The 26519-nt window shown below is 37.5% G+C and overlaps 1 long non-coding RNA gene across 1 annotated transcript in view; it reads left to right on the forward strand.

The window, feature by feature from the left end:
- Positions 1–20898, forward strand: part of LOC131411113 (uncharacterized) — a 44205-nt gene extending 23307 nt beyond the window's left edge. The window contains exons 2-3 of the long non-coding RNA XR_009221496.1: positions 19398–19480; positions 19909–20898. This is a non-coding gene — a long non-coding RNA (uncharacterized LOC131411113). The remainder of the gene's footprint in view (positions 1–19397; positions 19481–19908) is intronic.
- Positions 20899–26519: the final 5621 nt, after the last annotated feature.

Raw genomic sequence — 26519 nt, forward strand, 5'->3', positions numbered from 1 at the left:
ATGGGGGATTTAAGAATAAGATGATGGTAGTGTAAAAAGAGATTTGAAATAAATATACAAATCAATTTTAAAAAATATATTTTACAAGTGGCAGGGGTGGGAGCAGGATGGGGAGTGGGGCTGAGAAGTTTCAGGGCATGGGGCTAAGCCCTGTCTTCATTCAAATATCTCATGTAACCACTGAGTGCTTTCTTGGGGATCCCACGGCAACATGGCAAGGATTCACGTACTCAGAGTTGGTGGAGAGAACACTTAACTGGTAAAATGCGTGAATTATTTGCATACAGGCAATTACAAACACTAGGTAGCACAGTGTCAGTCAACCTTAGAAGTCTACATTTGGTGTGGACAGCTGAAGTGAGCTCGATACTGACTTAGCAAATCTAAGCATGTCGTTTTCTTTTTCATTATCTTTGTGTCATGAATTTGGTGGTTAATTGTGTAGTTAACTCCTGGTTGGCTAGAAAGAGATCCTGTTTTCCAGATGCAATCCTATATAAAATGAACCTTACCAGCTTATAAAAGGAAAAGTTGTATATAATATTAATTTTTATAAATTGAATCACATCCTAAGTGTAATAATAGAGTACTGAAAGAAAACATATCAAAAAAAAAGAAAGAAAACATGTGAAGAATCCTCTTGATATAAGACTAGTATCTGCTCCATCAACTTACTCTCCAAATTTGTGTTAGGAAGTAGCAAGTGTGGTACAAAGAACACAAAGCTTAGCCCCAAGGGATCTGGGTTCCAATTCTTGTCCTGATTGTCACTAGTTGTACAACATCAAGCAACGTTTGAACATTGCAGGGTAACTTTTCCCGTCACTGAGGGAGTTGAACTAGGTGACTGTCAAGAATTTCTCCAGCTCTAGAATTTTATGTTTTATTTTCCAAATCTGGATATTCATTGATTTGCATGGTGTTCTCATGATTGCATACCTATAACATGTAACCAAGGCAACTGAGTGCAAAGTTAATGCTAATCTCCAGGACTAGTTTAAAGCTATTTGAAAATTGCAGTGCATTGATTACCACCTTATTAACCTGAAAAAGGTAATGAAACTTCCAGAATCTCTTGGTTAACCATAGAGATTAGTTTTTGTTTTTGGAGAATCTGGTCCTAAGTATGGTATCGATGTACATGAACATAGCTTTAGATTTATTGAAGGCATTAAAGAATGGCTTCAAAAGTCAGGGAACTCCTCTGATATAATTGAAGGAATACTAAATGTGTAAAGATGTATTTTAAATTTTGGTCCTATCTTTTAATAGCTGTATAACATTGCCAAGTCACTTAATTTCTCTGATGCTTAATTTTTTGCATCTTTAAGATGGGGATGATACCTATTTTGCATGCACTACAAGGTGACTGTGGGTTAAAATAGTTATTTATATAAGAATTCTCTTTGCAAATTACAAAATGAAAAACGCTTTAAAGATTTGAGTTTAACTTTTTTTTCTGTGGCAGAGAGAAATTATTTCCAACTGCTAGTTTTGGGAAGAGAGCAATAGTATTTTATGAACGTGTCTCTGGGACGGAGACCATGCTGCACTAGTAGGAACTCATGCACAGGCAGCATCATTTTGATCTCAGAGGAAAGAGCGAGGTCACCCCGCTTCCTGCAGTATCCATCAGCAGAGTAGAGGTACGTCTGAACAATACCGTAGGGCACTCTGCTCTCTTCACAGAAGTGACCTAGTTGCAGATATGAGGATTGGCAGATGTAGTACCCTGGACCATCTGACCTGGTGCTTTCATCTCTCCGGGTCTGGTCTTCTTTCTCCTGGCTTTACCACTTACTGGCTGTGTGACCTTGTGCACGTTACCTAACGTTTCTGAGCTTCAGCTTTCCTCTCCCTTTAAAATGGTAGCTATTATATTTGCTACTCTTACATTATTATTCTCTAAATTCAGAGATTTTCAGGTTTATACATCTTTTCAAAGAGGGATATTAAAAGGTCCATGGTGGAAAAGTAATTTCTTTGCCCAATTCTCTATTGCCATTGGACATCACTATTTAGGATAAGATTTTACTATGAGTAATAGAGACTCAAAATATAGTGTCTTAAATAAAGTTGAAATTTATTTCTCAGACAGGGAAAGATTTGTAAATAAGTAGTTTAAATGCTGATGTGGTAAGTCTGTTCCACAAAGTCCTCAGGGATTCAGCTTCTTCTATATTGTTGCTCTCTCGTCTGTAGCTCCATTACCAAGGTCACCTCGTGGCTCAAGATAGCTCCTCCAGCTGCAGTCATCATGTCCACATTCTAGCTAGCTGGAAGAAGTAAGGGACAACAAAAAAGTTAAAGAATGTTCATTACATAACATTTAAGCAAGGTCTCCCAAATGTAGTATGACACTTGTCCATTGGATGAACATGTAGCTGCCTAGATACATCTAGAAACAAAGGAGGCTGTGAAATATAGTCTTTCCATGTCCATAAAGAAGAGAACAGACATTGGGGAAAACCTAGCTCCTTTGGCACAAAAACAATTACAGAGGCATTTTAAAACATGTCTCAGAATATAGACACAAATAACAAAAAAGAAAGGGAACACGTAGTTAAGTTAGGCTGAGTTTGGTGAATATGATGAGGATTTGTTGTTGTTACTATTACATGTAATTATCAAGGAAAAATTACACCTGAGACTGAAGCCTAACTTGCATTCCTGAGTTTTTGTATGGATGTTTTCAGTAGGAAGCTTATTTTGTTTTCTGTGAAGCATATATATTATCTTTAAAAAAACACATTACGCGTATTCTGTGAAAGTTATTTTTTTCCACTGGAAAGTCATGTATTTAGAGAGGATCTAATAACTTGGCTCAGGGTGTCAATCAATGAAGCACATGAATAACCAGTGGAAAGTGGCCACTACTCTGCCCAAGGGGAAGTCACCCAAGAATGAGATCAGTACAACAACAGCTGAATTGCATCCTTCATCAAACACGTGTAAAACAGACCAGAAAGACGTCAATTCCCAGTGCTGGCGTGGGGGGGTCTTTCTGCTGCCTGTGTAATTTCCAATTTAACGAAGGTTAATACACTTTTGTAATTTGAAATGTCAGAAGAGTAAATCCTATGTGTATAAACTAGGTGGCAGTTTAAAAATTTATAATGAATATTCACTTAAAATAGTAAAGTCATTTTAATTACATTTGCAGAGATTTTCTCTTTTATTAACTAGTGATACATGTTCTGGCTGATAGATTTTATGGGTCAGGAGTAAAATATCTAATATCCGACACGATTGTCTTTCAGCTAAGTGTGGCCTGGAGTGATAGGAAGGAGGCAATGAAGTACAGTTCATTAAGCAATTCCAGTTACAGTGTGCTTCCTTTGGCTGCCTTTTTGCTATTTCCATTCAGTTATTTATTCCTTGGGATAACTTATTTTAGAGACTAGTTCGAATATTTAATCCTTTCTTGCTTTTTATTTTAAATTTCGTCTTAAATTTTAGTTCAGAATATCTTTAATATTAAATTTACTATTTGTGGGATAAAATGTGTTTGTAATTTTGGCTTTTTAAATCAAATTTATTTTCACCGTTTTCTTTAATTAAGAAATGCCCTTACAGGAACAGGCATGAAAGGCTGCGGAGGTTAAATTTGCTTCTCTTCTTTATCTGCAGTGAGTTCACTTGAAGGGTGTGCTTGTCAGTGCTGAAAATTTTCTCCATTGTTTTTTTAAAAAAGTAGCCACATCAGCAAAATGATTACCTTTCCGTTTTTGATATTTTACTTCTGTTTTTTGGGTATCTGTTAGTTCCATTCATTTCAACAATCACATATCGAAAGGCTGCTTGGTTCCAGGTGTTTTGTCAAGACTAAGAAACATCAGAAGGAATGAAGATGGTTCCTGACCTTGAGAAGTTCAGAGTCTAGATTAGAATTTGAACCTCCTAAGTTTAACTGCTTTTAGAAAACTGAAACAGAATATCAACCATTTGGAGAGATCTAAATAAGAGATTTAAGATAAGAAATGGATGATTTAACCATAATGGAAAGCAATATAGAGATGTGCTTTTGTTTTAAATATCGATCCTTGTACTGAACTTACATGTGAGTTTTCCTTCTCTCTATAATACCAATGTTCCAGAAGAGGCGTGGTTTGATAACAAAAAGATGTCTTTCTCCCAAATGTATTACAAAGACCGATTTGGATATAACTTGGAACCTGTGAAAAACTAGTTTTCTTTCCTTTACCCAAAGTTTCTTTCTATTTTACAGCATTTTGCCTGTAAGAATAGTGTTAAAATTAGAAGTGATATTCGTATCTCTTGATTTGGGCAGTGGTGCACTTTCTTCCGAAGCTGAGCTACAAAGAAAGTGGTCAATGATTAAGGATAGCTATTGATCCCGTATACCTCAACCTCTATGAATCTATTATCTTTCAACCATCAGTTTAGCATCTAACCCCAAAGCAGTATTTCCTTAGGACTCAACAGCATATAAAATCAGAACATCTGAGAAAAGGAAACACCCCTTCTGCATCATATTACATTTTAAATGAAAATAAAAGTAATAGAGTCCTGTTGGTATAAATCTTTAGTAGACTTATCATGCAAGTAGGGAATTCTTATGTTACTTCAATGCAAAATAAAAAGGAAACAAAGGAAATTTTATATAAAAAATAAAGAACATGAGTCAAAAGGCACATGAATGTGAATCTCTCTCTCTGCCAGCCTGTTGGTGGATTCTCATGTTTCTCCTCCTCTGCGTCAGCAGGGCTGCCTTTTCTTTCTTTATCCCCTTCCCCTTTCTTCTCCTATGCTTCCTTCTCGTTGTTGCTTCCTGTTCCTCATCTTTTTGAAACGTCCTATTGTACCCCAACTTCTGGTTGGGCTCCCCTGGCCTCTGACAGTTCTGGTAGGAAACAGACCAGAAGTTGCCCATGGACTCCACAGGGAAGAGTACATAGATGGGCTGCTTTCTTAGTGGCCTGGAGAAAGGCAAGTGGGTGCCTTCCTTCTGGGAGGGAGTCTTGCAGCCGTGAAATGCGAGGGCTTCTCTGGATGGAGAGCTACCGTTGGCTGCGTGTGGGCCGCGAGGTCCTTGGCCTCCCTAAATTTCTCATGCCTCTTCTTTAAGAGAGGCTTCCAGAAAACCAATTTCCGGTCTTTTGTGGTTAAGTAACTCTTGGGAAAGTCATGTTTCTCTCCCTGATGGACTGTCAGTGGTCCTAGGACTGGAGGCTCCGATTCTGGCTTTCAGTTCTGATTTATTGTTCTCTGACATATGTGGGTCCTGCTGGGACTTGAATCCTTACTCCAGTTCATTTCTTGCCCCGATTTCTCAGGCAGTCTAGCCATGTCCTGTACCATCCTTGTAGGCTCTGAAGCCCCTGACTGTCCAGGCCTCTGCCAGTTTTGCCCTGAGGACCTTGGTCTGTTTCCTTATGACCACACTCCAGCTCTGACGCCCCTGATCTTGGTCATACTTGCATTACTTGTTAATGTTGTCTCCATCTTTCCTTGGGCCTTGGCCCTTCAGGTCTCCCGATGGGGCACTGGGCATGTTCTATGGCCGGTCAGTAAGTGAGGTGCACAGTGCAGCGGGAAGGACACAGTCCAGGCAATCAGACAGACAAGCACTTGTGTCCCAGCTCCGCACCTTCCTCACCGTGTGACCCTGGGCAAAGCTTTCTTTAACCTTAGCTTCCTTAGCCGTAAAATAGGCATAATAATTCCACCCCCATGGGAGCTGTTTGATAATTACATGGAACACTCATGTAAGTCACACGCCCCTTTGTCTGAGGACAGTGAGTGCAACGGAGTCAGTTCCCTTTCTCTCCTGTGTGTGTGTGTGTGTTGTCCTGATGCAGCTCTTCTGTTCTTTTTCCGTTTTTCTCTCCTGAAAGATGCATGCTTTAGCTGCCAGTTTTCTATATATATACTGGTTGGCTGTTTCTGAAATTTAAAAACAACCCACTGCTTAGTAAACTCCAGGAAGGAATAGGTTGATTCATATCAATATTTTGGTCCTACGAATTCTTCCAGAATGGAAACGTGTCTTCTTTTTCTACTTTGCAACTCTGCAGAGAAGGAAACACATGAAAAAGAACCCCAGTTTTCCTCCCTGGAGGCAACCATTTTCAACTCTTTTAGTTCTTTCGCCTGGTCTTCTCTTAAAATTTCTAAATGGTAAGTATTTCTTGGTGTGTCTCCTTAGACATCATTTATTGACTTACACTTATGGTAGGTGAGGACTTAATTTTTTTCAACTACCCCAATACTTCCCTTCCCAATATTGATCACAGTTTTGGTTAAATCACTATTCAATGTAGCCATTATTATGACTTTATAGATATTGTTCCCTGAAGTGAACTATTTGTGTACTATGATTATGTGTGCTTTCATGATCAATATTTATTCCCTTGGAATTAATATTTCCTGGAGTGAAAAATACCTTCTGTTTACTTTTCTATGTACCTACTGAGTTTTTCCCAAATACAGAAATTTGTTCATTAGATCTGTAAAAAGCCTCCCAATACCCCACAGTCGCATAAATCAGCTGATATACCAATGGGCACTCCTTCATTTGTTTTCAATTTTCCAAAAATGTGTTACTATCTCTCATCCACAGTTTTTTTTTCTCTCTTACTCTCTCATTCCTATAGCTTTAAAAAAATCCCTTTAGTCTTTGACATTGCATGTCTTTGGGCAGGACTGTGGGGGCAGACCAGCTGGAGTGGGCATGTCCTTCTGGCCCCAGTGTTGGTTGCTGGGCCCCACGTATGAGGCCTGCACAGAGCAAGCTGTCCCATCTCTGGTGCTGTTGGACTGAGATTTTGCATTGAACTGAAATTTTATCCCAATAACTCCCATCTACCTGCTCTTTTTTCTGTTATTTAGCACTATTTAGACTATTTATTCTTTGTACTAGTTTCCTATTGTTGCTTTAAAAATATTTTGCCACAAATTTAGTGATTTAAAACACAAATTTATTATTTTATACTTCTGGAGGTCAGAAGTCTAAAATGAGTTGTCAGAGCTGTGTTCCTTCTGGAGGCTCTAGGACAGAATTCCTTTCTTTGCCTTTTCTAGCTTCTAGAGGCCACCCACATTCCTTGGCTCATGGGCCCACGTCACTCTGACCTCTGCTTCTATCATGACGTCTCCTTCTCTGACTCTGATCTTCTGTCTCCCTCTTCCATCTTTTAAGAACTCTTGCGATTGCACTGGACCCACCTGGATAATCCAGGATAAGTTCCCATCTCAAATTTCTTAATCACATCTGCAAAGTCCCTTTGGCTATGTAATGTAACATATTTACAGGTTTCAGGGATTAGGATGTAGACTTCTTTGAGGGCTGTTATTCTGCCTACCAGACTTCTATATGATAACTCTACAAATATTTGAACAAATGTTACGTCTCCTCTAAGACTTCTTTTTTTAGATTAACTTAAGAAATTTCTTCACTTGTTTCGTATATGACATGGCTGCCAGATTCATCACCATCCTCATTGCCACCATCTGTATTTATTCCCTGTTGCCAATGTCTTTTTAAAGTGTCCAGAACTGAACGTAAATATGATCAGACTCAGGAAGATTCAGTGGAGATAACATTTTCCTGTTTCTGGGTACTTTCTTTCTATTAATGCAGCTCAAGGTTTCATTATTTTCTTGGGGAACATTGTTGACTAATATTGATCTTTTCAACAACTAAAATCCCTTAATCTTTTTCATGTAAACTACTTGCAAGTGAGGTTTTTCCCATTCTGTATTTCTGCAGGATTGTTAAATTAAAACAAAAACAAAAACAACCCCAAAAAGACGAATCCAGGTCTTATTAGGTGTGAGAAACTGGACACTGTGACAATTAGGTACATCAAGTGTTGGCCGCCCAGATGTCCCCAGAGTCCTCCAGCTTGCGTTCAGATTTAAATAAAATTGGCACGAACCTTATTTCAAGAATGGAGGGAATCACATCCTAATATGTTCAAGGCTTTTTGGGAAAGTTTATGCTGTGATTGGTCACCTCTGGCTAATCATCTATTTCTATGGAATTCTCAACTCCCAGTCTGCATGCTGTTTTCCACGTTGCTGTGCTTTTCTGCACTCTGTTGTCTCATGCTGGACACCTCGATTCCTGTACTCCTCTAAATTTCTACTCACCCAAGTTTGCATACATAGACTTTTACTGAAGGCCTCAGGTTATGTAAGAAGGTAACATGCCACCTGGAAAATAATCAACGATAAATATTTGACCGCAAAAGTCCCTGTGTAATTCTTGCCTCTGGGAGCTCCTCACAGGACCGGTGCTTGGCACAGAGCCCAGGTTTCCATCATGCTGCTTGGCTTCACCTTTTTTCCTCTCTCCAGGCCTGATCTCCTTATTCCTGTAGTTCTTGCTTCACAGCGATGTGGCCCTCATTTGGGACTTCGCCTTTCTTTTTGAACAAAGAAACTTTAAGGCGTTTGATTGAACAAAAAAATACCTTCTCTACCTAATAAAGAATTCCTTACCTGGATTTTAGCATAACAGAAATGTTATATCATCCTTGTTACATCTATCTCTGAAAAACCCAAACCCAAGTTCCTTAGAACTATTTATATTATGAAAATAAAATACCTGTATATTAAAAAAAGCTATATTTTAAGAAAGCCATTATTATAATTTATCATTTGCAAAATGAAGATTATGGTTATTTATTCTGAATTTCAAGCCACACGAGTAATCCGGGATACCTGTGAGTTTTGCTCCCCATGTTGCACATCCTGCACTTCTTGAACATACACGAGTCTGCCTGCATAAGAACTGCGGGATCGAAATCTCAACAATGCCATGAATCTAAAGAAATGTCTCACAAAAAGTGATTTTTCCCCCTTTACTGGGAAAAGGAAAGACTTTTTTGATTTACTGCATTTTTTGTGTTGAATTGTGTTCTAAAAAGATACGTTGAAATCCTAACCCCTAGTGCCCAGAATGTGACCTTATTTGGAAATAGGGTCTTTTTAAAGGTAATCAAGTTAAAATGAGGTCATTATAGTGGGCCCTAATTTAATATGACTGACGTCCTTGTAAACGAGGGAAATTTGGACCCAGATACACACACAGGGAGAACGCCATGTGACCATGAAGGCAGAGATCTGGTGGTGTGTCTACAAGCCAGAGAACACCAAAGAGTGCCAGCAAACAACCATAAGCTAGGAGAGGGGCATGGAGCAGATTCGCCCTCACAGCCCTCAGAACAAATCAACTCTGCTGACCCCTTGGTCTTGAACTTCTAGCCTCCAGAACTGGGAGAAAATAGGTTTCTAGAGCTGCCCAGTCTGTAGTATTTTGTTAGCAGCTCTAGCAAACTAATACGGTGCCTTTGACTAAAACAAAGACTTTATTAATCATTTCTTAATTCCTTGGTCTATTTCTAACCTAAAATATGGTGGAAAGATACTTTATTTTGGTAAGAAAAGTTTCTTACTATAGGTAAACTGTTTTTCAATATGAATTAACATATTTTGTCAAAAAAAATGAGTTGAAATTCCTTTCAATTAGCCGAATAAGCTATGTTGAAATGATCCTTCTAAGTGGGGAGATTAAGTAGATGTTTATTAATGGGCCACGTGTTTCTTCTTGGAAGGACTGTCTGCTTGTGGATGAACCAGATGCTGTGTGTATGGACCAGATCCAGAAAGCAGAAATGAATGTATAGGGAAGACTGGGCAGCACCGACACCCCCAATCCATTTAACCAATTCATCCTAAAACAGAAACAAAAACATCTCTTGACTCCGCATTTTTCCTCTCAGCTCCATTGCATAAACAAACTTTTTACAAGAACCAACTATACCCTCGGTGTCCACTTCCTCATGTTCCTTCTACTCTTCAACCTTCTCCGATCTGGCGTTATGTCTTGCCGTTGTGCTGAAACTGTTCTTGCTGAAGGTCCAGGGACTTTGTGCCAGCAGCATTTCCCCTCATCTTACTCTTCCAGTCGGTAACATTGGGCACGTCCACCATTTCCTCCTTGTTGGAACTCCTTTCTGGCTTCTATGATGCCATGCTCTCCTGGTTTTTACCCTGTCTTGCTGGTTGTGCTTTCTGTCTTGGCTGGTCTTCCTCCTCTATCTGCTCTGTAAATAATGCTTTGCCCTGGATCCTCTTTTCTTATCTGTCTATACTCTTTCCTTAGGTTCTCTCATTCAATCTCATAGTTTGGAATACTATATATATATGCTGATGGATCCAAAACTGATGTCTTCAGCTCAAACCTGTCCTCTGAGCTCCAAACTTTTATATCTAACTACCTGCCTACTTGACATCTCCATTTGTACATCTTATTGTTTCTTAAACTTAACATATTCCAAACTGAATTTTTGATTCCCATGCAAGAAAACCTATGTTTCTTCCAACTCTTCATCATCTCAATAAAATCCAGCAGAGATCTAGAAATCAGCTGTCATTCCTCTCTTACGCTCCTCACCATCCACTTCTCTTCATCTCCATTGCTATCACTCTAGCCCAGGCCACTGTCATGTACTATTGAACTAATTGAACAGCCTCTGACCGATCTCTCCTCTGCCCCTCCTGCCTTCCTCCTCCCTCATTAATTCTCCATATGGCATCTAGAAATATCTTCATATATGAGAACAAGATCATTTCATTCCCCTGCTTAACACTCTTCTGTGACTTCCTATTCCATTTAGATTAAAATCCAAACACATTACAGTGGCTTTCGGGGCCCTGCCTAACCCTGTTCCTGCCTACCTGTGGAACACCATCCTGGGACACCCATCCCTCCCTCACTGCTTGCCCTCACACTGTCCTCTTGAATTTCTTCAACAGGCCAGACTTTGTCTCTGTCAGATCATTTTCCATCTCCTTTCTGCCTGAAATGTTAAGCTAACAGTGTGATGTGAAGAAAGACAAGTAGTTAAGCCGTATTTTGGCTTTGGGCCACTTATTACAGGCTCCTGCTGTGGCAGGGAAGCTGGGATGCTCCTCTAGTCCAGTCACCTGGGTTCAAAGAGGCAGAGCCTACCAGGTGGAGGGTTTCTTACCTGTAGATGTATGTGGACCAGAACTACAGCAGGTGGATGGACCTTTGGCATTTAAAAGTCCTCACAAAGCTGATTTCATGCAGATAATTGTTCCTTGAAAAGAGAGTATGGTCAAAATTCTTTCCTCTTAAGCCATTGATTCCTTTGAATTTTGTATCCATTCTGAGGTGAATCAATTTGGTAACACACAGCTAAAAATATATGGTATAAGCTGCTTTGCATGCAAAATAATAAGTGAAAATTAATTGTATTAATTGATGTTCCGGGGTTCACCCTTTATTTTTTTTAAAGACCAATGCAATTTTTAAATATTTATTTTCCAATATCATAGCTTTTATTTTAGGTCTTTTGTTTTGAGACCGTAAACCCCTTTCCCAAACTTAAATCATTCACTTGCCAGTTTAAAGATTTTTGCAGTATTTCTGTATCATTTGTGTTAATGTGTGTGTGTACTTTTAACTTCACCTTAACAATAACATCTGAGAAATCAAGGATTTTATGTTTTAGGTTGCATCTTTCTATTTATAACAAAACAAACACATAATTAATGAAATGAAAAATCTTCATGTATGTACCATATAAAATTAATTATGAATCATCAGTATGTAAGTACCATTTTTAGGAAAAACTATTACATACCATCCTTAAAGTCACCCTTATTTAACCAACATAATTTCCCACCATATTTATCTCATTTAGTTATTAAGATTAATTGAAGATTAAATGAAATTTGTATTTCCTGAGCATGACCAGTCGAAGATGTCAAAGATGTCATGGGAAGCATGTAGCCAGGCTGTAATTAAAATTTTGCCTTGTGTAATAGAAAAGATGTGAAATCCACCTATGAATAATAAATGAACATAGTTTACTAAGGTATACCTGTCTCTATATATTTATATATTTTTAATATTTATGTTTTGAGCTTTGCTCTTATTGATGTCCATTGTGAAAAGGACTAGTCAGTCCCGCTTAGCATTTGCACATGGAGACTACCCTTGGTGACTCTAAGTCCATCTTCAGACTTTACAATTGATGAACAATTGAATAGAGCGCACACAAACAGACCCAATTTCACATATAATGGCACATATTTATTTCATTCGTTGCATAAATCTCCATATAAAATGTGAAAGTTGCTTTTCAATAGAATGATTGATGGCTGAGTATTTGTTTATCATTCTTGATCCTCCTTTTCATGAAGGAGGATCTATTTGCTTCTCCAGTGATATAGTTAGTTTGGGACACTAGTAATAGAACAGATCAAAGTTAATTGAACTACATGGGAATTGAATGAAGACCAACTTTGACCTCACTAGAACAATGATATCATCAGCTAAGGTCATCAGATCTAACACTTATGGAAAAACTCAAAGGAAAAACTCTTCCCTTCAAAGCGAAGTTGGAAGTATGGTTAATACACCATTCAGCTTTGTATATAGAAGATTAAAAAGAGAATTGCAAAAATATTAGAGAGTACATCATAAAGTTGGACTTTTAACTCTGCATGTTTGGCTCTCTTTCCCAACTTGTAGTCAGTGGTAGGAAAATGCTTAGGAAAGAAGACTAATCGTAATGATATTATTAGATATAGTTAGACAGAATGATGCAGTAAGCTATTAGAACATAGTCAATACAAGCATCACTGAAACTATGCTAATTGTGCTGGTCCAGTCACACAATGAGAAGAGACATTCAGAGGCCCAATACAACTGTTGGAAACAAATAACAGTGACATTTTCTGGGTGCAGTAACTGGATTCTATAGCCATAGTTGCTTCCCATGGATATTTAACTTAAGCAAAAAGACTGTTCAATGAGAGGGTTAGGGTTAGCATTTCCAAAGAGACAGATTCCAGGGGCAGCGAAGGCAGTCTTTACTCAGGAACAAGATACAAGGGATAGAAGTCTGTGGAGTGTGTTTGTCTAGCCCCCTTTCTAGACACAGGAAATAGCACTAGTGCAGAATCATCAAAGGACAATTCTCTATGTAGTTCTGCCCACATCTGAAAACCTGTTTTGCCTCTTCAAACTAAAAACAGGGAACTTAAGTTTTTTCTTCCCTTCCTTCTCTCTTGTTTCCCCATTAAAGACATTTTCCTCATCCTTGTTTTCTACAAATAATTTTATTGTGAATTCCTTCTCTAATTTATCTTGACCTGGATTTCCCTAGTTTGGTAGCTATGAGTTGGTCCTAATGATATGCTGCTGGTACCAGGGGTCCACATTCCCTGTCTAGACTGGACTTTTGAGTAGGGTACCGTCTGGCATGATTGGAGGAGCAACAGGCAGCCCCTTCAGCCCTCAAATACCCCTGACTGTGATCGTAAAGTTAAATGATTAGAGATTGATGAATTTATTTCTCTATTCATTTATTATTTGTTGAACAGCTACTGCACGCTAAGCACTGTGGTAGGTACTGGAAACAAAGTGATGGGCAGACGCAGACCCAGCATGGGGGCTGTGTCAAGGCCCTTGCAGTGGACTGCACTGGCCTAATAGTTGCTGCAGTTATCTTTTGGACTTTGAAGTCTCCATTCAAAAGCAAACATCTCTGGACTAAATACCAAATACGTTAGAGGGGATTTGACTTCAAGCTGAGAGGAAGACTCTGGAAAAACAGCTTTTGGCTTAGTCACTCAGGAGCAGGACACAGGAGAAGAGGAGATGCGCTTTTGTTGACAGCATTGATCTGAGGTGGTGCAAAAGTGGGGAGGGTGTCTGGGAACCTGATTTGTATACTGAGAGATAAGAGGAAGCTAGAGCTCTCATTTATTTGCTTTTGTTGGTCAATTATTACTGTTTTTTGGAGGGTGTGAAAATTAGATGTCTGAGTTTCCAAAAATTCATCTGAGTTGCCCTGTTCATTAACATTTTGTTCATTTTTCAGGTAATCTATTATTGTTTCTCATTTTCTAATGTATATTTCTCCAAATTGACTATCCTTTTGACTGTTTACATATTATTAATGCATATTTTCAAAAATTGTATGAGCTTATCTTTCTAAGGGTGTCAGGTCATTATACTAAAAGGATTTGAGTTAGGGTTTGGCAAATTTTCAGCTTATTCACCATTTTTAATCCCAACAAATGTTGTATGGTTTCCTTGAATATTTAGTTCTTTTTATACCAATATTTAAATCATTCACAGGACAGAGAGCCTACACTGTATGTTGAATTAAGTGACTTTAGGTCATCTAATATTCTGATATACAGATAATAGGATATTTGCTCACTTTCGTAAAAGCATAGTTGTTTGAATTTATGTGTTCTTTTGGTTAGGATTATATCATCTTAATGAGCAATTATCCTATTGTATCATTTTAGAGCTCAGCCCAACTTATACTGTGTCTTACTAATCAAAATGGTTGTTTCTCCTGATCTAAGGGGCAAGTAATCTGAATAAGTCCACCCTGATAGCATAATCGTGGTGCAGCTCAATAGCAAGCTCGTACAATATTCAAATTCAAGGCCTTCGTCACCTTTCGTCTCATTCCACAACAGCTCTCCTCCAGTGCTCTCTGGCTTGGCTGGGATTCACCCACTCATTTGTTTTCTTCAAATCCTGCCTCTCTCTTTCCTCCCACATCTAATAAATTACTAAGTTTTATCAGTTGTACCATAAAAATGTTTCTCGTGCTTACCAGTTCATTTCCATCATCTCTGACACTGTCCTAATTTAGCTCCTTATTTCTTCTCAATCAGAAAGTTGCAAACCCTCCAACTACTTCCTCTGCCTTCCATGCACCTCTGTGAGCCTGACCTGTCTAGAGTCCTGCTCTGATCATGGCATTTCCTAGCTGAAAAGCTTTCAGCCACTCTCTCTATTGCTGACGGAATCAAGTGCAAGATCCTGGGCTTACATTTCTGGCCTTCTACAATCCAGCTACAACTTATCTTTCCACCGTTAGCTTCCACCACAAGCTCGCATTCCCACGTTCCTGTACACCATTCCCAACCCATGCCCTTTATCTTACCCTCTGGGAATTTATTCGCATGATTTCTTCCACCTGACTGCACCCTCCCATACTCTGACTTGCAAAGTCCTGACCCATTCGTCATAAATGCCACTTCCTAAGAAAGTTTTCCTGTCCTCCAGCCAGAAGACATTTCCCCTTTCTCTCTCCTATTACTACATAAATTATCAGAGTTAGTTAAAGCTACCCTGCTATGTTAGTTATAAGTATTCATACACATATTAATCAGCTAATGCTGTGGTAACAAAAAAACCCAGCAAAATTTTAGTGGCTTAGCTGTGCTTCATGTGGCAGCTCAATTTTCCAGGTGGCTTGTGACACCTCCATCTCAACAAATGCTTTCACAGTTGCCATAGCAGGAGGAGAAAACATGGGGAATCACACACCAACTCTTTTTTTTTTTTTTTTAAAGATTTTATTTATTTATTTTTTCACCCCAAAGCCCCAGTAGATAGTTGTATGTCATAGCTGCACATCCTTCTAGTTGATGTATGTGGGACGCGGCCTCAGCATGGCCGGAGAAGTGGCCTGTCGGTGTGTGCCCGGGATCCGAACCCCAGGCCGCCAGCAGCAGAGCGCGCGTGCCCAACCGCCAAGCCACGGGGCCGGCCCTACACACACCAACTCTTAATCACTTCTGTCTGGAATTGAGACTTATCACTTTCCTCATATTTCATTGGCAAAAGCAAGCTACCTTTAAGTTCATAGAGGAATGTAAAACTCTTGAATGTGCAGAAAAGAGAGGAGAACCAGAAATATTGGTGGACACTACTAATTACTTTCTTCCCAGTTTGTATATCTCTTATTTTCTTTTCTTGTCTTATTGCATTAGCTAGGACTTCCGGCACAATGTTGAATAGGAGTTGTGAGAGGGGACATCCTTATCTTATTCCTGATCTTACAGGAAAGTATCTAGTTTCTCACCATTGAACAAGATGTTAGCTGTAGGTTTTTTGTAGATGTTCTCTATCAAGTTGAGGAATCTCCCCTCTATTCCTATTTTGTTGAGCATTTTTATCATGAATTGATGTAGGGTTTTATCAAATGCTTTTACTGCTTTTATTAATATTATCATAAAATTTTTCTTAGTCTGCTGATGTGATGGATTATGTTAATTGATTTTTGAATGTTGAACCAGCATTGCACATCTGGAATGAATCCTCGTTGGTCATGGTATGCAATTCTTTCTATACATTGTTGAATTCAATTTGCTAGTATTTTGTTGAGGATTTTTCCATTTATGTTCATGAGAGATATTGGTCTATAGTTTTCCTTTCTTGTAATGTTTGGGTTGGGTTTTGGTATGAGGGAAATGCTGACCTCAGAATGAAGTCATCCTCTCTGCTTCTATTTTCTGGAAGAGATTATAGAGAATTGGTATAATTTTTTCCTTAAATATTTGGTAGACTTTACCAGTAAAACCATCTGGGCCTGGTGCTTTGTATTTTGGAAGGTTATTAATTTTTGATTCAATGTCTTTAATAGATATAGGCCTATTCAGATTATCTATTTCTCCTTGTGTGAGTTTTAGCAGATTGTGTCTTTCAAAGAATTGGTCCATTTCATTGTTATCAAATTTGTGAGCACAGAGTTGTTTATAACATTCCTTTATTATTCTTTTAATGTCCATGGGATCAGTAGTGATGGCCTCTCTTTCATTTTAATATTAGTAATTTGTGTCTGTCTTCTCTATCTTTTTCTTCTCTTTTTTGTAGTTAGCCTGGCTAGAGGTTTATCAATTTTTGTGGATCTTTTCAAAGGACTAGGTTTTGGTTTCATTGATTTCTCTATTGTTTTTCTGTTTTCAATGTTATTGATTTCTGTTCTAATTTTTATTATTTCTTTTCTTCTGCTTACTTGGGATTTCATTTGCTCTTCTTGTTTCTAGCTTCCTAAGATGAAAGCTTAGATTGTTGATTTTAGATCTTTCTTCTTTTCTAATAGCACTATTATCTATCATAATGCATATAAAAATTATCACAAGACTGCAGGTACCTGAAGTTAGCATGTGTGCCTTATTCTTCCTTGTATTTTTCCAGGTCACAGGGAAGCATCAATGAATCAGTGTTTTCCAAACTTCAGTCATTCCCATTTCATTTTCATATTTTTGCCATAATCTTGTGTCATTTATGATAATACTTAATTAATATTTTTTAGACAGCATCACTTTTTTAAAAAACTAACATCATTAAAATGGAATCTTTAGGGCCCGGCCCGGTGGCGCAAGCAGTTAAGTGTGCGCACTCTGCTGCCGCAGCCCGGGGTTTGCTGGTTCGGATCCCGGGTGCGCACTGACTCACTGCTTGTCAAGCCATGCTGTGATGGCATCCCATATAAAGTAGAGGAAGATGGGCATGGATGTTAGCCCAGGGCCAGCCTTCCTCAGCAAAAAAAAAAAAAAAAAGAAAGAAAAAGAAAAGAGGAGGATTGGCAGATGTTAGCTCAGGGCCAATATTCCTCACACGCAAAAAAATGGAATCTTTAAATTACAACTATAAGTGAAAACTGGAATCTCTTCCTATAGAGGTAGTTTTGAAAAAGGAATATTAAAGTATTAAAATAAAAATATGGGTTGGATCCTACCTAAAGTCATCTGAAGTACCAGCAGTGGTCTTCGTAGTTTGCTGTTAGAAACGTGGAAGCAGATGTTAGTGAAAGAGGATGCAAATACATTCCAATGCTCTATTCTAGTGGTTGAAAACTTTTTACTTTATTTTCTTGGGGCTAACATATAGCAACTGAGGGTAAACATTAACAGAATGGTTGCCTTGATGTGAAGGGGAAAAGTGTTAGATTTGTAGTCAGAAGACCTGGAGTTAAGTGCCCTGTTTTTCTACTTTCTTGCTGCATGATATAGAAAGTCACACAGTATCCTCATCGGTAGAAAGGATCAGTGATGGCCACTCAATTGTGCTGTTAGATGTAAATGAGATAAATTATGATTATGCTTTAAAATTGTCATGTTCCATGGGAATATGATTATGATTTTAAACAGATATGCTCATATCTAACCCTTTACAATGTAGGATTCAGTGTGTGCCACAGGTTAGTTATTTGCTTTTTTAGCAAGATTTGTGCAACTTTCACTTTTGAAATGAATACTTGCCCAGAGGCGTAGGTAGAGTTATGAACTGCCAAAGAAGATTCCTAATAGAGAAAATTTTAATCAAAATTAGTGGGGAAAGAATTCTGGGAAAAGATTGTTAACCTGGAAAAATCTCTCTCTCTGAGATTTTCTTAATGGTGAAGAACCTATTCTTTTCTTTCTGGGTGTCCCCAGTTAGAGAATGGTAGTCAATTGTATCTGCTATTTTGGTAAGTCAAGCCAATATGGCCTTACCCATTCCTTTTACTATTTCTCAAGTTTCTTTCGCTTGTTTTTTTTTTATTGCCAGAATTTTCTAAACAGTTATTTCAGAATTGTATATGAACAAGATGATGAACCATTGTTTGGTACCATATAAACAAGAAGCCCTAAATGATGAAATGTTTCACTCATTAACTGAATGACTGGTTTCTTAGCCACTATACTAAGTAATTGGAATAAGAGCCAAGGTAAATTAACGAAGAGTTTATGAGCCAAATGGAAGTGCATCTTAAGATAAAATTCCTCTTCAGATAAAATTCCTCATAAGATAAAGTTCCTTGAAACATTTTCTAGGGATTAAGTTTTTTAAAAAGGTACATTTGGGAAGTTATTTAGTACAGAAGCCTTAGAAGATTTTGTTGTCATTGATATAATGGGATCAGTCTTTAGACTGCGTGACAGTCCTTGTAATTTTTGAGGTCACAGTTACGTCTGTATCCTGAAGTACAAATAAATGAGTAAATAAATAAATTTATTTAATTTTTCACATAGCCTAGTTTAATAGTACATACTCTAGACATGAATAATAGACATAATCCTGTCCACATGGATAATCAAAGGCCTGAAAACTACACTTCCAGTGAATACATACCCTTTGAGCAAGACTAATAATGAAGAATGAGAGCCAGCTCCTGTGATATTTATGCAACTGCTAAACTCTCACTGAAGTCAACGGGAGCTTGCTTACGTAAGGGCTGCAAGCCTTAGCCTCCAGAGATTAAAGGGGAAAAAATCCTTAAACTCTTTCAACATTAATATTGCCTGTAAGGAATCCAGCCATGATCTAAGCCTTGGAGCTTTTTGAACCTAGCAAGTAGAAGGGTAAACAATAAACACCAGTTATTTTAAGCACGATCTAATCAGAGTTCAATGAGAAGCAATATTATATTTGATCTCTAAGGTATTACTACTTGTATATCACGATTAGACATTTTTATGTAGCCCATTATCCAAACAATGGCTTAAGTCTGTGGTATTTAATAAATCAAGGTTCTGTGGCCGTGGGGCTGAGGGGGAGTGGGGACAAGGCATCCCCTCACCCTTTCTGTTTTCCTCAGGTGCAGTTCTGTGTTAATATAAGAGAAGTGTGGCCTTCCTGCTCATGGCACTAAAAGTGAGATAATCCCTGTGTAAGAAATCAGTAAGTACGGTCTGCTTAATCTAGTCCCAGTGTGAAACTGTTGACATTTGTGCTTTTTTCTATCGTGATGTGACTGGGCCTGTTTTGTGCTGGATTAGGCACAAATCTCCTGTGCAGCACATTTGGCATGTTACTAGTAGTTTAACTTCATTAATAATGTATGAAGAAAATGTAATCCACCACAAGGAAGGAAAGAAAAGTATTTTTTTTTCTTTTCCCAAATCCTTTGGAATGAGTAATTATTCGACATTTTATGTTTGATGTTATATTTTACGATCGAACTTCCATGGTGATATTCGAAAGAAGAAACTTTGGCAAATGCTTGCAAAAAACACACCTTTTAAAATTTTAAATGCGATTTACTGATGGCCAGAACTTGTTAAACATAGTAGGAAATTAAATATTTATTCAGCTTATTTCATTTTCAGGGTCGTAAACGCTCTTTCCGGATCATCCCCAATAACAGGAATTTCTACCAGCAAGGCCATTAACAGGCCTTGAGATAGGGAGCGCCAAATTAAGATGCGGATGTATAAACAAATAAGAACATACGCAGACTTGCATAGGAGTGCAAATGATCATTTCTGATTGAAATGTTTATAGCTAAATGGGTTTGGCTGCGTCCAACCCAAATGTGCCAAAGGATAAGCCCCTTGATGCTGCTGCTTTTCCGTGTTTTCTAAGCTGCTTTGCAGATGAAAATGGAACTATATTTGGAGAAATGTTTTCTGTTTTTTCATACTATTGATATTTGTGGAAAGTCACAAAATGGCCTAAGGAAGCTCAGCTCACCCCAAGCTGTGGTCACTTACAAGTACTTTTGTACTCTGTACTCTTGTCACATTTGGCGATCAGAGCAACAGCTGGGGAGACTTTTTCAACAAAGATGAGTGTCAGTTAATCCTGATGAGATTCCACATCCAACATCTTTTGTAATTATGTCACATTCAGCTGTAATGGAATAATTCAAGCTGAAAGGACAAGCTTTGATCCTTTCTTAAACCTTTCCCTGTGGACTGGCTATCTAAAAGATTTAAAGATATTTCTGTTACAAGATCTAGTGTTTCCTCAGAGAAGTCATGCTTCTGAAGCATCAGGATCTACAAGAACAACATCAAGTTTGCCAAACACGTTTCTGAAAGCATCTTTTTTGCGGGGAGGGGTGTATTGAATGAAGATGTCAATAATACGCTGTTCTTCAATTTTCATGTAGACTATCAAGATTCATTGTCTTATTCTGTCATCCAAATGGGCAGAGAGAAAAATGACTTAAATGCATTGTAGAGATTGTGTCATTGTACATTTAAAGCATCTGTGTGCAAATTCATGTATGTGCTTATTAACTAATGTTAATGGCCTAGGGAAATACGAGATATGTTGTAGAATTAAAAAATAAAAGGTTGTTAAAACACCAGCAAAGTCCCAAATTTCTCATTTATAAGGACTTTTTGTACAAAATGTTTATATTTTACTTTTATTGGATTTTCATATTATACTAATGAAACTGACAGACTAGGTTTTCAAATTCTAACTTACAGGATTTTTGCTTAGTAATAAAGATTAATCAGGTTAAAAATCACTTATTTTTGCTTATAATCATCCTATTTCTAAGTTATCATTTTAATTCTTTTCATGTTTCATTCTTCCACTATAATTGTTTTTCTCCATCTTTCTTTAAGCATTCTAGTCCCAATTATTTTTTCTGAGAGTGAATAACTATAGCAGGAAAAGAATGTGGTGGAGAAGAAGACACGGGCCTGACTTTAATTTTGGCTTCAAGACAATTATCACTAAAATGAAAACCAGTGTCAAAAAATAAGCTTTTTTGTGTGTAATTTTAAAAAGCGAATCTATATGACTCTTAAAGGATGAAAATTTGGCTTACTGAGCAAAGAAAAAGATCAATGCATGACACCCCCAAAAGGAAAACAAAGTTTAATTTGGTAGAAATGCAAAGAGGCAAGTCTGCAGGACTAACAGGTATCAGTATTAAAGTGATTTTTGCCCCAACCAATGAAGTTACCTTTAACTCATGTGATAAAGGTCTTCTGAAAGGTCATCATTTCCCACAGAACACTTCCTCTCTGCCCCCATTAGGTTAGCAAGTGATCCCATTGCTAAATAAAACATACTGTATCCTCTAATTATGTCTTTAACTCACATTTTGATAGTATTTTCTATTAAAATTATACACATGTGAAGAATAATTATAGATTTTGTTTTGTTTCATTTAGGTCTTTAACTGAATGTCTGATTTAATCTTAATATTCGCAACTCTGAAGTATCGTTATCACCATTTTGTAGAGGAAGAAATCGAGGCTCAGAGTGGGTAACTAACTTACACAGGTGTGAGACAAAACTGGGACTGAAAATCGGAGCTTCTATTTGTAAGTTCAGCACTCTTTCTGCTGTACTATAGTTTCCTTTTTCTGATCTGGTTGGTGATTATTGTGGTGGGAGAGGAAAGAATACGTAATATAGCTATTTAAGACCATATATTTCTTTTCCTTACATGTTACTTTTAATTGTAGCTTTGTAATAGGTTTTTTCCCTAAGGTCTAAGTTTCTTTTTAAAAACATATTTCAACTCTTCTAAAAAGTGTTGGTGAAGAGAATTAAAATCATGCTCTCTGACTGACTCACCAAAAATGTTAATGGAAACAGACTGGATGTTTCCATGCTTGCCTTTAGGCCTAAAGTTTAGATTGTGACTCTGCGGATACGTACTCAGAGTTGTGAATATTTACTTAATTGAGTGAGACTCAATTTTCTCCTTTCTTGTCATGGTTGAATGAGTCATTTCTGGTAAAACAACAAATTGGTTTTTGAACAAGTGAGAAATTTAAAATATTGAAAACTTGACCACAAACGGTGTCCTCCTGAAGAGATGGTCCTTGCTGGTGAATATAACAAAGACTGGTGAGCATTTTCCCCAACATGTAAAAAGTTTGGTGGGCTGACAGATCTTAAATTTCTACCTAGTGTTCACTTCACCATCTACAACTTTACAATCTTTTTTCCTTTTCCTCAAAATAGGCGTTTCATCATGCTATCACCAAATTTCTGCTGTATTTTCATATTAACATTGAAGACATAAGTCACATCCCTAGTGAATTTACCAAGGGATCCTTCCTGAAAATTTTAGGTCTCTAATAGTTTAATCCCGTGGAAGAAAAAATCCCACAATATATAACCAATATTTATGCTTTTAGTTTTTATAAGAAGATAGGAAGTGCATGAATTAAACTTATTCTCTTGCTGATATTATTCATCTAGTACTTTCTTGACATTTTTCCAATTTAGTATTCTCAAAGATGTTTTGGGGAAAAAATCCCTTGTGTTTTATGCTTTTAAAACAAATTATTGGCCAGAAAACTTGAATCTTCTGTTTATTGCAGTTGGTTAAATTTTAATGCTTTGTGTGTGAAGCAGAAAACACCTACTTTTTTCGTTTAGTTACCATATAAATCCAGGACTGCAGAGGACACAGTTGTGGTTTTGAGGGCAATTTCAACATAGCTAATGGTTTTACTTTTTTAAAATGTGGCTCCAGATAAATCATTCTCTTATATTGCAACAACTTTTCATTTAAGAAACCATATATCTAAAGATCGGTTTCATTCATAAGAAACAGAATGGTTTCTTTCCAATTTATGGAGACTCTTTATAGAAAAATAAGTCTCTTTCTCTCTTCGTGTACACACACACACACATACACAGAAACACACGCACGCTTTTCTTTAAATCATTAAAAAAATGTTAAAACATTTTTTATTATTTCCAATTATAACTAAAGTAGAATGAATAGTATTATAATCCCTCAGAGTAGTCATCACTTAACTTCAACAATTATCATGACAGTCTTGTTTCATTTATGTCTCCAACTCCACTGGCTTATTTTGAAGCAAATCCAGACATATTATTCTACCTGTGACTATTTTTGTATATATTGCTAAAAGTAATAATTCTTTTTTAACATGTAAAACAATCTATTAACATACAGAATAATTAACCGTAATTCTTCAAATATCAAATTTAAAGGATAGGTTTTTCACATTTACTGAGTGGCCACTATGTTCTTGGTTATTTACGTTTTTTAATTTAAATCCTAAGAGCTAATAAAGTTAATTTCTGTTCTGAAACTCAGAAAGTTAGTATAAAATAGTGGTTAAGAGTATGGATTTGAAAAATTAAGGGTCAAGTCCCTGCTTTGCCATTTACTAGCTATGTGGCTTGGGGCACATTAATAAGCCTCCATTTCCTTATCTGTAAAAATGGGAATACTACTACTTATGTCATATCATCATGAGTGTCAACTGATTATATATGTAAAGTGCTTAGCTTAGTGCCTGGTATGTAGTAACTTTGTAGTAAGTATGAGCTATTTTTAAAAAACTCAGAGTTGGAATTTGAACCCAGGTCTGTCTGATCCCAAAACCCGTGCACTTTCCACTGTGCCGTGCTCAACTAGTGTGGTGACAACTCTGGCAGCACACCAGCCTGGACACTCTTTAAAGAGTATTTAATATGTACTTATTAAGAGTCCGCTCCTTGATAGCCCCAAACTTTCCATCGTTATTGGCAAGCTGGTGCCTGGAATTCTGTAGCTGTGGTGATCACTGGTCACAGAACACAGCTGAGCCTAAACAGGTGGTGGTTAAGGTAAGGAGAGCCAGCATGGGCATGCAGAAAGACAGAGCAGAACAAAGTGGTGGCAGGTGGGGTTTGATGGTAGAACGAGACCTCAGAAACGCTCCCTCCATCCCCATGGAGGGCGAGTGTCTGCAGCCAGCATTCTGTGTTCATAATCTTCCTAAGGAGAATCGTTATCCTGGGCCACTGCCATGGCTTAGATGCCGCAGGAATGAGGCCGCTCGTTGTGCTGATTTATGCTCACAATTACAGTTCTCATGCTTTCCAACTTTATATTTTTTATGTCAAGAAATATTCCAGTCTAGATTTGGTCAAACCAGAGAATGCAAATCAAGTTTTGAGAATGACTGGATGCTAAAATGTTATGGATTAATCAAGAGCAGAAATGCAATTCTGTCACAAAGCTAGAAGACGTAGCAGATTGGGCCAACAAGTATACAACTAATATTTACTAAGTACCTAAAGTGTCAGGAACTGAGGGACAGAAAAGAGACTGCTTTTCCCCCTTGTTCTCATTTTGGTAAGGAGTAATAGCTATAGCAGGAGACTTCTGTCAAATCTGGGCTATTATTAATGTCTAATGTTTCCATACTTTAAATTTCTCCATGATTGCACAAGTCTGTTGTCCTCTATCTGGTTCAGAAAAAGTGATGAAGTGTCATTCCTTCTTTCACTAATTCAGCAGACAGCGATTAAGTTCCTACCACGTGCCTCGCACTGATCTAGGCACAGTGAACAAGACAGACAAAATCTGTCCTCCTGGAACTTGTATTCTAATGCGGAGGCAGAAGGCAAACAAGATGTAAAGTAAGCTAGCAAAAATGCTAAGGAGGAAAATGGAGCAGGTAGGGGGACTGGATGTGTCAAGGGGAGTTACGCAATTTCAGACGAGGCGGATGGGCAGGAGTTCCTGACGAGGTGACATAGGAAGAAAGATCTGAAGGAAGTGAGGGGATGAGCCATGCAGACATCTGGGTATGAGTGTTTCTAGGCAAAGGGAACAGCAACTGAAAAGACTCCAAGGCAGATGGGTGACTGGCATGTTGGAAGAATGGTAAGGAGGCCGTGTGCCCTGAGTGAGAGGAGTAGGAAATGAGGCAAGGGGGGAAATCTGTGTACAGACTGTGTAGGGCCTTGTAGGCCAGACTGGGGATGCTGGCTGTTAGGCTGAGTGAGCTGGGAAGTGACTGTGGGGTTCTGAACGGAGCAGAGGCATGATCCCTTTGCTGCTGTGTGCAGAATAGAGGATTAATCAGGACAATGCCTGACACACGGTCAGGTATGTTCACTATAAACTGTTATTGCTAATTTTACAATTCCTACGGTCTTTAACTATTGTTTGACTATGCCTGTTAAATGAATTGACAAGGAGACTCATTAAATGTGAAACAGTCACTCATTTTACTGAAATGATTACATAAAAATGATTAAATCTGCTATATATGTCTTCTTTTATTTATGAAATGATGGTCTATAGAGAGTGAGCTTGAGAGGAAAATTCTTTGTGGCTGTGGTCTATCTCTTGAGAAACTTCAGGATTAAAATTTTTATTTTGGATGCTTAAATGTCTCAGCTTTAAATTGGCTATAAGAAGTTTACAAAACCAACATAAATTGTGGCTATGGAGATCAGAGTCCAGTATACCTTTAGGATATTAAACAAATCTATCCATCACTTAAAACATATTTCTTGACAAGTAAAACAATATGTAAATGCCCTTATGCCAATTATTCACAATGAATGATATAGCTTTAAATTAAAATATTAGATTATAGTTTGTCTGTTGCTCTGTTCTGTAGAAATACTTTTTGCAGGATGCCCTAATGGCAAAGTTAAAGAGGATTTCTTTTAGTGGGTGTTGTTTTTAAATATTCTATATTGGGTAGTGATGATATACTTTGAATATATAGTATATTCTAGAGAAATTATTTTTGGGATTAAAACTTAAAGTATAACAATAAAGAAAGGAAAATATTTTGGGGAAACAGTTTAACGAACCAATGTTTTCTATAAATTTTATTCAATAATTCTATCAAACTTTTAAATTTCTCTTTCAACATAAACAGATTTATAAATGTGCTGGAACTCATGTTTCAATCGGAATATATTCGTATATATAGGCAACGTACAAAATAGAATATTTGTATCTATACCTATGTATCAGACCATGTACTTTTTTGTAACAAATGTTATTTTAGGGAAAGGTGGATATTAATCACTGGAAACAATAGTTTTCTGAGAGAATATTCCCTATGGGTCTTTACTACATAATCCGTTTTGTTTGGCATTTGAAGCTGTCTGTGAAATTCGAGGATTTTATGTAGAGACTCCATGTCAACCTTTCTTTTCTTGATGTTTCCCACACCTACTTAATCTTCAGCTGTCG

The sequence above is a fragment of the Diceros bicornis genome, chromosome 11 (assembly GCF_020826845.1).
Source record: "Diceros bicornis minor isolate mBicDic1 chromosome 11, mDicBic1.mat.cur, whole genome shotgun sequence".
NCBI lineage: Eukaryota > Metazoa > Chordata > Mammalia > Perissodactyla > Rhinocerotidae > Diceros > Diceros bicornis.